The sequence below is a fragment of the Callorhinus ursinus genome, unplaced genomic scaffold, assembly GCF_003265705.2.
Source record: "Callorhinus ursinus isolate GAN/ISIS: 27379988/994484 unplaced genomic scaffold, GSC_fseal_2.0 scaffold35, whole genome shotgun sequence".
NCBI lineage: Eukaryota > Metazoa > Chordata > Mammalia > Carnivora > Otariidae > Callorhinus > Callorhinus ursinus.
In genome coordinates this window covers 7,707,306-7,717,754 of record NW_027397097.1, presented here as the reverse complement: position 1 = coordinate 7,717,754, position 10,449 = coordinate 7,707,306, and positions in this window count along the sequence as shown.

Genomic DNA, 10,449 nt, shown 5'->3' with positions numbered 1-10,449 from the left:
GGTGGGAATGCAAGCTGGTGCAGCCACTCTGGAAAACAGTATGGAGGTTTCCCAAAAAGTTAAAAACAGAACTACCCTATGACCCAACAATTGCACTACTAGGTATTTATCCAAAGGATACAAAAATGCTGACTTGAAGGAACACGTGCACCCCAATGTCTATAGCAGCACTACCAACAATAGCCAAATCATGAAAAGAGCCCAAATGTCCACTGACAGATGAATGGATAAAGAAGATGTGAGATGTATATATTTACACACACTCAGCCATCAAAAAGAATGAAGTCTTGCCATTTGCAACAACATGGATGGAACTAGAGGATATTATGCTAAGCGAAATTAGTCAGAGAAAGACAAACATCATATGATTTCACTCATATGTGGAATTTTAAAAACAAAACAGAGGAGCATAGGGACAGGGAAGGAAAAGTAAAATAAGATAAAAACAGAGAGGGAGGCAAACCATAAGAGACTCTTAACTATAGAGAACAAACTGAGGGTTGCTGGAGGGGAGGAGGGTGGCCATGCGCTAAATGGGTGATGGGCCTTCAGGAAGGCACTTGCTGGGATGAGCACTGGGTGTTATATGTAAGTGATGAATCACTAAATTCTACACCTAAAACCAATACTACACTATATGTTAATGAACTTGAATTTAAATTTTAAAAAATTTTTAAATTTAAATTTTTTAAAAATTTTATTTATTTATTTGACAGAGAGAAACAAAGCAAGAGAGAGAGAGCACAAGCAGGGGGAGTGGGAGAGGGAGAAGCAGGCTCCCCGCTGAGCAGGGACCTGATGTGGGGCTCGATCCCAGGTCCCTGGGACCATGACCTGAGCCAAAGGCAGATGCTTAACAACTGAGCCACCCAGGTGCCCCTAATTTAATTTTAAAAGGAAGACCATTCAGAGAATAATCTTTTTAAAATCTAAGTGTTATTACAAAGTCTCCTTTCCCAGGGTGCCTTGCTGGCTCAGCTGGAAGAGCATGCAACTCTTGATCTCAGGGTTGTGAGTTTAAGCCCCACATTGGGTGTAGAGATTACTTAAATAAATAAATAAACTTGTAAAAAGATGCAAACACCAACAAAAGCTCCTATCCCCCAGTTTTCAATAGATTAAAAAAAAAGTGAGAACAAGACTTTCCTCAGGCCCAAATTATATTTCTGTTAACTTCTAGCCTCTAGGTGGGATGAAAATTCATTTATTGCAATTTGTTTTCTGCTACAGAAAGGGGGAGTGCATAATAAGCTGTCCTTTTAGGTTCTGCTGGTTTCCTAATGAGGAAAAGACAATGAATGTTAACCTGGATTTCTTTTTTGTTTTGTTTTTAAGAATATTTTTTATTGCCAATGTATTACATTTTGGCTACCTTATGGGTTAAATTGGCTTTGTTTTTTTTTATCAACCTTTTAAAATTAAGATATAAGTGACATTATATCAGTTTTAGTTGTACAGCATAATGTTTTGATGAATATACATATTGCAAAATGATTACAATAAACTTAGTTAACATCTATCACCACCCATAGTTACAATTTTTTTTCTTGTGATGAGAACTTTTAAGGTTTACTCTCTTAGCTACTTTCAAATACACAATATAGTATTGTTAACTATAGTCATCATGCTGTATGTTACATCCCCAGGATTTATTTATTTTATAACAGAAGGGATTAACATTTAAACTGGTGGACTAAGAAAAGCCAATTGCTGTCTCCAGTGTGGGTGGGCATTAGCCAATCCATTCAGGGCTTGAATAGGACTAAAAGGCAGAGGAAGGCTGAATTGCTTCTCTGCCTAACTGAATGAGCTGGAACATCAGTCTTCTGCCCTCTGCGCTCCTGACTCTCAGGCCTTCAGACTTGGACTGGTATCTAAACCTGCACCGTAGGCTCTCTGGCTCTTAGGCTTTCACACTATACCACTTCCTCTGCGCTCCTGGCTCTCAGGCCTTCAGACTTGGACTGGTATCTAAACCCGCACCGTAGGCTCTCTGGCTCTTAGGCTTTCACACTATACCACTTCCTCTGCGCTCCTAGTTCTCAGGCCTTCAGACTTGGACTGGTATCTACACCTGCACCATAGGCTCTCTGGCTCTTAGGCTTTCACACTATACCACTTCCTCTGTGCTCCTAGTTCTCAGGCCTTCAGACTTGGACTGGTATCTACACCTGCACCGTAGGCTCTCTGGCTCTTAGGCTTTCACACTACACCACTGGCCTTGAAGAGGACAAATCGTGGGACTTCTCAGGCTCCATAATCACATGAGCAAATGTACATATATATAATACATAATAACTCGCTCATTCCCTCACTAATTAATTCACTAACTCGGGGTTCTCTAGAGAAACAACAAATAGAATATATCCTATACAGTAATACAGTAGTGCTAACTACTGGCAAGATGCCTCAGTTCTTGGGCATCTTTATAGGGCTAGCTGAGTATCTTTACGACATGGTACCTGGCAGCACCCAGAGCAATTGATCCAAGAGAAAAAGGAGAAGGGGCAGTGTTTTTTATGACTTAACCTCAGAAATCACACACTAAGACATCTGCTTCAGTCTTTTGTTTATATAAGCTAATCTTGTGTGCTCAATATGGAGAGGACTCTACAAAAGAGGCAAGGATCATTGGAGCCATTTTAGAGACTGGCAACCACAACCAGTCAGTAGGAAATGTAATCTAAACTATGTAATTTTACAGGGCTCCAGCCAAACTGATAAATATTAACTACTTTTTTTTTTTTTTAAGTAGGCTCCACACCCGATGTGGGGCTTGAACTCAGAGCCCTGAGATCAAGGGTTGCATGCTCTACCAAATGAGTCAGCCAGGCGTCCCAAATATTAAACACTTTTTAAATGGGGATTGTATCAACAGCTTTTTTGTTTTAAGATTTTATTTATTTATTTGAGAGAGAGAGAAAGAAAAACATGAGCAGGGGGAGGAACTGAGGGAGAGGGACAAGCAGACTCCACACTAAGCACAGAGCCCGAGATCATGACCTGAGCCGAAATCGAGAGTTAGATGTTTAACTGACCGAGCCACCCAGGTGCCCTGAACCAACAGCTTTTTAATGTAACTTGTCATTAATGTGTGTGTACATACACACTATTTAAGAATAATATACACATATATATCTCATACTCCTCTATGATATATATTATACTCTAGTAAGAAATGTTAAGTTGCTTAATCTAATATATTGGAAATTAAAATTTTACATTTTTATATCTGTCAATGTACATGATTCTAAAAATGAACGCTGAAAAGAGGAGGATAAATCAGTTTTCAGGGAAAGTTACATTATCAGCCAATCTTCTTACTGCTGTTCATACAGGGTGGTGGAGCTCGAGGAAGTTCTGCTGGAAATCTATGAAAGGGAATATCCAGGTCCCTGAATGTTCAGGCATTACTATTCTTGGACAATCTACTTGCTGTCCTTGTTTTAACACACCTTTCTCAAGCCCCTTTTGTAAGGAGTTCAAAACAGTTTACTGGGTCATCAATATTTTTTGTTTCCTGTTTGAAAAACCAGGGCATAAGCACATCTTCTTTTTGTGTCTTTAAGTGCTTACATAATTGTCTGTTTGTTTTAGACCAATGGTGAGTGCTGATGCTCTTACACATTCCAGGAAAATGTCTCTTCCAGACTCTTTGTCTTAAGGAAAAAATTCTCTTCAGTTAGAAGTTGCATATCTCTGAGCAGAGGTTATTCTTTTCCAAAGATAGCACTCATTCTTCATGACATTATATATACTGGGGTGGGAGGGCAGTAATCCTTCAGAAGCAACAGAGAATTTCCTTAAATGAAAATGTATTTCTCAGAAGTCTATAGAAAATATCATGCTTAATATCAGTGGCATACCAAGGGTACGGCAGTGGGAGTGGTCTGCCCGAGGTGCAGGCAATTAGGGGGTGTACCACTGTAGAAAATTTAAAAACGATAGTAAAATGGACCAAAAGCCCATCTGCTTTTTATTTCCGGTTATAAACCAAAGCTGTTTGTGAAAAGGCACTTCTCTGAAAAAAATACCTACACCTTTGTGGAGTTTTACTATTTGGAAACATTTCTTCTTCATGTGCAAAATTTTTGGAAATCGTTGGGGGGGGAATTGCCCATTCTTTTCATTCTCACTTCTTCAGTGGAAAATGTTGCAAAAATGTAGGCATAGATGTAGGTATAGGGTGTGAAAAATGTTCCCACACAAGGCAGAGTGATCATTATGAAGCTGTGTGGGCATTAAAGAAATGTTGAAAAGCTAACTTCATTCTTTGAAGTTCTGTGATCAAAAAGAAAATATGAGTATAGGAGGATCAGCTCAGATTGTATTATCTCCTACATGTAATTTTTCTTTTCCAAGTTATCTGGTTTTCTGGTGTGAAATCTTAGAGGTTGATTATACACAGAAATATTTGCAAGCAGCCAGAATAAGCTTCAAACAATTTAAAGTGAAGATGCAAGCCTTAAGATTGTTCCTTGAAGATTACCACATAAAGATGTATAGAAAAGGCCATTAACCATGCAACCAAAAAGGTGTGTGTGTGTGGGGGGGGGAGGGTGTAAAAAAATAAACATTTGAATAGAAAAAAATCCATTTTTAAAGAAGAACAGTAACAGAAATGACAAAAGATGTTGGTCTTACATTGCCCAAATAAATCAAAAGGGCAATTTTGAGTGTCAATAATTTTCTTCAGGAACTAGACACTATTTCTAAAGCAAAGGATCAAATAATGCCAAGTTTTGCTATCATTCAGCCATTTCCTCACAATACACCATGGTAAAGGCAACCCACAGAGTGGGTGAAGATATTTTCAATGCTTATAACTGAGAAGAGCTTATATCTAAATTATATATGTGAGAACTTATGTAGATTAATTGGAAAATAATTTACAAAAAAGACCACTCGGTGGAAAAATGGGCAAAAGATTTAGTGAATTCACTAAAGAAGAAAATCCAGTGAAACCAAACATTGAAAGATGCTCAACAAGGAATAATAATCAGGGAGATACAAAGTAAACTGCAATGAGAGACTACTACACCTCAACCAATATGGCTAAATTTAAAAGTCTGACAAGACCAAGTGTTGACGAGAATGTAAAGCAACAGCAACTCCCCTAAGTGGTGGGTGACACTCTGAGAAAAGTCTGGCCTTATTTACTAAAGCTGAAATTTGTGAAAATTGTGATACAGCAATTTTACTCCTAGATAGTATTCCCAGTTTAAATATATACACACTTATAGTAAGTTATGTACAAAAATAATCGTAGCAGTGTTACTCATAATAACCCCAAACTGGAAACAACCCAAAAATCCATCAACAGAATGGATAAATAAATTGGGTTATAGTCATAAAATGGGATACCAGGCGGCAATGAAAATGAACAAACTTTAGTTATAGGCAGTGACACAGTGGATTCTCACCAAAATAGTATTGAGCAAAAGAGATCATATACAAAATAATCCATGATTCTATTTACATGAAGTTCAAAAACAAAGGAAACTATAATGTCTAGACTACATACTGAGATGGTGGCAAAACTGTAAAGAAAAGCAAAGCAAAGATTACCAAGACGGTCAGGAGAGTGGGGAAATTGTGCTTGCCAAGGGGAAGGGAATGGGCTAGAAGGGTCCTGGCAATGTTCTTTTTCTTGATCTGGATGGTAGTTAGATAGGTATTTGTTTTATAAGCATTCACTAACTACACATTTATATTTTATATATTCTTCCGTTATTTGCATCATAACAAAAAACATTTTTTTAAACCTCCTTTTATCCTCAGCTGTGAAAACCCAGGCTATTACTACATGCCAAATTATCCCAAATAATAAGGCATAAAAATTTGTACGCTTTACTCGTTAACCTATTTGCAGAGGATGTTACGATTTCCTTTCAACCCCAATTTCGGAAATGCAAGTATCAAACTCCAGAAGTAATTGTACAAAATCGAAATTTGAAGTAACCTATCTAAGAGAGGACTGTGTCCAGTCTCTCCTAAATCTAAATTTTAACAGGTGATAACCTTAGCCACCCCTGGGAGTAAGTATGTTTTCTTTCACCTGTAGTATAGTCACAGAGGATTATAGAAACCTATTTTCTAAAATTTCTAGATCTTTGCCAAATGTATAGACATTAAACCCACAGTCGACCAGATTAGTATCTGAAATGGGGATGAGGAGAGCAACTGGATACAGGAAACAACATGAAAGATATTTTTGAAACAAATTTTTGGTCTTATTTCTAGGAATTTATCCTGCAGATAGACAAGTTCTGAATACGTAATGTGTGAACAAAATACTCAGTGTAGGTTGCCCTGATGCCCCAGCAGGGCCAGCAGAGGATGAAGCTCCTTCTGCATCCCTAGGGTCATGCTCCAGCCACTGTGTACTGTTCCCTCCCCCACCCTAAATCAGGAAGGTGGCTTGGACAGCAGGTGGTTTTGTTATAGTCTCTTTGAAAACACATTAGAAGTTTAATAATAGTAGTAGCAGAAGAGGTGCAGCATAAGAAAAGTATTTCAAGTCTCAGAGGGCCTCCTGAAAGCAAAAGGAAGAAACCAGGGAAAGGATGAAACCCAACTACAGAGCCAGAAGTGTTTTGCAAAGTGAGTCAGAGTCATCAGGCAGGAGACCCAGGAATTTGCATTTTTAACAAGCACTGCTGGTGATTCTGACATACATGGAAGAACTGTACCTAAAATGTATACAAAGTAGATAGAAACCATTTTGAGCCTTTTGCTTTGGGAATGAAAGAGAATTAGCTGATAAAATTCAGGAGATTCCTTAACGCTAAGACTCATAAATGATGGGAAGTATTCAGTCAGACACCACACGCATTTCTTTATCACAGAATTCACAGAATGCTGCAGTTAATACTGTCAACAGCCCTGTAAAGGAAGTTTAGAGTTTAAGTGACTTCCGGAAAATTCCACAGCTAGGGGGCCCCAGATGAGATTTGAACCAGGACTTCTGATTGCCAGGTTAGCGCTCTTTTCCACTATGCTACTGACAATGATGGGTGGTATGGTTGACATGGAATTTTGAGGGGAAAAAAAAAAGAATAAAGAACATACAATCTCTAAAAACACTGAGATACTCTGTCTTACCCAACATTGGTAAAAATTCAAAAGTCTGACTCTATCCATTGTCACTAAAGGTATGGAGTTCTGAGAATCCTTGTAAGCTTGCTGGAGGATGTATCAGTTGGAATCTTCAGTTGGGAGAGCAATTTGGCAGTACCTAGTAAAGCTGAAGATGCATAGCTTCTGCACTTAAGGTGTATGATGCAGAGACACTATTTGACATGTCCCATCTAGTTTTTGCAGCAGTCTTATAATGTAGGGCAGATCCAGTTCTGTGGGTCTTAAAGCTTACATAATTTAGGAGGTTCTTTTGAAGGGAAATAATACAGAACTACGAATATTGAGGTAAATATTATTTAGAATGAGGGAAGTTACAAGAAATTTCTAGAACTTTGGAAATTCACGGCCCTCTCTTCTGAGTTCCTTTAGAAATGCTTCCTAATTGCTTCCCCTCTTCTTGTACAACTCCCAGCAGCACCCAGCACTGGGGGGAGGGGCCGGGGAGAGGGGGATGCTGAGGGGTATGAGACTTATTTGCATAAATTCAAATAAGGGGCTCTGAGTTTAACTTTCATTAGCTTCATGGTAAATCTACTGCTGTTTATAACAGAAAAACATTGAAAGCAGCTCAAATAACTACCAGAATGAGAATGAATGAATTGTGGTATATTCATATAACAGAATACTATAAAGAATGAGTTGCAGCTACACAGATATATGTGAAAAACTAAATTTGAGTTGCAGAATAATTTATAGAGTAAGATACCATTAATTTAAATTTTAAAACTATACAAAACAATACAAGAAACTATAGATATATGCATATTATATATACATGTATGTATGTACACAGATGTGTATATATTATATATATATATATAAAATTGTGTGTGTGTATAATTACATGGAATTATAAAACATGGAAGGAAATGATAAATACTGAATTCTGGATAGTGGTTACCTCTATCCAGGAGGAAAAGGGAAATGGGATTGCAGAGAGGTTCAAAGGAGGTCCATTTCCTGGAAGGAAAAGATCTCAAGGAGATAGGACAAAATATTAAGATTTGATATGACAAACCTAGGTATTAGCTACCAGGTTTTATTGCATTATTTTCTAAACTCTTCTATATGCAGAAAATAGGTCACATGTTTCACACACAAAAAAAGTCTCTTGCACTAACCAGGGAAAGAAGATGCTCTAATTCTAGCAGCAAACCCGATTCCTCTATTTTTAGTATTTAATTTATATATATATTTTTAAAGATTTTATTTATTTGACAGAGAGAGACACACAGAGAGAGGGAACACAAGCAGGGGGAGTGGAGAGGGAGAGGCAGGCTTCCCGCAGAGCAGGGAGCCTGATGCGGGGCTCGATCCCAGGACCCTGGGACCATGACCCGAGCCGAAGGCAGACACTCAACGACTGAGCCACCCAGGCGCCCCAATTTATATTTTTGTTGAGGTATATGTAAATAAAATGCACAAATCTTAAGTTTACAGCTCAAAGAAATGTTTACATATCTGAACCAGGTAAGCCCACCAGGATCATGGTATAGAACACTGACAGATCTCTTCAGCACGTACAATTCCCCTTTTCCTGGCTGATATTCATCCTCTGGCTTCAGCTTAGATGTCACTTGCTCTAGGAAAACTGCCTTACTCCCCAGCACTTGGTTACTACTGCTCTTCTGTGCTTTTTCCTTTAATTGATCATTTACTTGTGAGCTTTTCTTTCTAGATTATGAGCTGCTTTTCTGAAGGTTCTAAACTACACATGTGACTTCTTGTTCTGTTTTGCGTCTGCACCTTTCCATCTTTCAAGTTAAATTGTACTCACCAACTTTAGCTTCTTCAGAGAAGCCCAGGAATCCTTAGCAATATTCATCCATTCCTTGTCTACACCTAATGTCTCCATAATTTCTGCATCAGGTACTATGTTCCTCTATGTTTTGAGGTCATGACCTTGATATCAAGGTGATACCAAGTTGAGAGTTTCATGAGTAGATTCAAGCATAATGAAAACCCTGAACAGAGTTGTATTTTATGACCACACAGAGTATCAGAGTAATGCTTGCCTTTTAGAAGCCTTGAAGCTTTGCAAGTGAAGCTAAAACCTGTCTTGCTGAGCCTGAATAAAACCTTCTCTAAAGCTGACGACTAATGCTGACGGTGTTCATTGCCCAGACCTGTATTATCAAAAAGGTAACAATAAGGACATTTCACTTCTGTTCCTCACTCCAGGGAACCTCAGGGAACTCCCTGAATCATAGAGAGACTACTAGGCATGCTGAAGAAGGCAAGTCCTCTTCATGTCGTAGGGGGAGCAACTGAAGAGTAGTTTAATCACTGGAGTAACAAGTGGGGAAGAGAATGGACTCTGGTGCCAGACTGCCAGTGTAACTTGGTGCAAGCTGGAAACCTTGCCAAGTTTCAGTTTCTACTTTGGAAACTGGGGATGATGATGCTAACCCTACTTCAGAGGGCTATTGTGAGGATTAAGTGAGTTAAGGCATGAAAACTTCCTAGCACAGAGTAAGCATTTTGCAGCACTAGCAACCATTATTACCAACATAGTAATATATTAATTGTGGTAAGATTACTCTGGCTACTGTCTGAAAGGTGATGAATCTAAAAAAGGCAGTGTCATCCCAACCTGAAAACAAAAATAAGAAAACACGATTTGATCTAGCACAAGATACATGGAGTGGTTTGAACTTAGTACCAGACACACAGATGCTATAGTCAACTTCCAGTTGTATACATTTTTAATTAACTACTGCTAATTTTCAGTTTCACCCACTGGTTTCCTTTGTCTTCATCATACTAGTAGGCACTGGTCTCCTGCTTAGAAATTAATTAACCCTTTGGCTTAGACAAGCAATAGGTGAGAGAGTAAAGGAAGTCAGGATCACTGTGGTAAAGAACACAGTTCTTAAAATACACATTGAGGGGAAAGGAGTGGAGAAAGAAGGCAAGACAGAAAAATAGCCTGGGAAGGAAGTGAGCCAACTGGTCACTACTTTTCAACCCTAGGACAAGGTAGGCATAGTCAAAAGGGGAGATATGAATTGAAAAACACTTAATGCTATGATCGTCTTCTTCCCAGATTTTGTAGCCAGCACACCAAAGCCATACTTATTTTGTTGTTAAAGTCCCAAAGCTACATAATTCTGAAGGTATTTGGACACATTTTTTAAACTTTTATTTAAGTTATCTCTATACCCAATGTGGGGCTTGAACTCATGACCCCAATTGGGGTCAAGAGTTGCATGATCCTACTGAGCCAGCCAGGCACCCCTCCATATTTCTTTTTGAAAGGTTCAAGAAGGCCCAAGAACTCTGGTATTTTTCTGGGAGATATTTTTTGTC